This window comes from Trachymyrmex cornetzi, unplaced genomic scaffold (genome assembly GCF_001594075.2).
Source record: "Trachymyrmex cornetzi isolate Tcor2-1 unplaced genomic scaffold, Tcor1.1 scaffold100, whole genome shotgun sequence".
Taxonomy (NCBI): domain Eukaryota; kingdom Metazoa; phylum Arthropoda; class Insecta; order Hymenoptera; family Formicidae; genus Trachymyrmex; species Trachymyrmex cornetzi.
Window position 1 is genome coordinate 39,678 of NW_017295544.1, and position 866 is coordinate 40,543.

Here is an 866-nt window from a genome sequence, read left to right on the forward strand (position 1 = left end):
GCAAAAAAATATTTTTTTTTGTTACAACCGACACCACTCTCCCCTACACCTAATAATAGAATACTAGTTTCATAACTCTTTATAGTAGTTTTAGTGTAGTGCTCTTTAGTGCTTTTTAGTTCTTAGTGTGTTTGTAATAAGTTTTTCAGTAACCAATTTTGTTCTTAGGATTATTTTGGATTACTTCTCCCAGTGTTCACTGTTTCTACTTGTGAGTTCTTTTTATTTTTCTATTTAGCACTAATTATTTATAAACGCTTTTAGACGGTTTACGTGCGTACACAGCGTTTTTCACCCCTTTTTTATCGTGTAGTTTACATCAGAATTTTTCCCGATTATTATATAGGGACCTATCCACGGGGATTCTAATTTTCGCGATCTTCCCCGCCGCACTGTTTCATCGTATAAGAGTACTTCGTCTCCTATTTTAAATTTTATTTCTTTTGCATTTCTATCTTGATATGCTTTGCCTTTTGCTTTTTCTCCTTTAATTGCTAGTAGGTATAGTGTAGCGGTTCTAACCCATGGGGCTAGAGGGGAGCGTGGGGTGCGGGGGATACTTGTCGGCGAGGGGAAGCGTAGTGCGGGGATTCTTCGGTGGTGGGAGTATGACGTCATGCGGAATGGCAGTAAGATTTTGGGGACTGCAGTCACGTACAAGACAACAAAAAACATCACAAAAAAAGAAAATATTGCCATGAACAAAAAAACAAATAGTTATAGAACGAAAAGTGTCACAAAGGGTATACGCTCCAACCGTTTTTCGACCAAGATATAGCGTAATGTAATTTTTATAGAAACAACGTTTATTAATTATTTTAAATATCTAAATACAACCAAGTTTCATAATTATTGAGAGTAGGTAT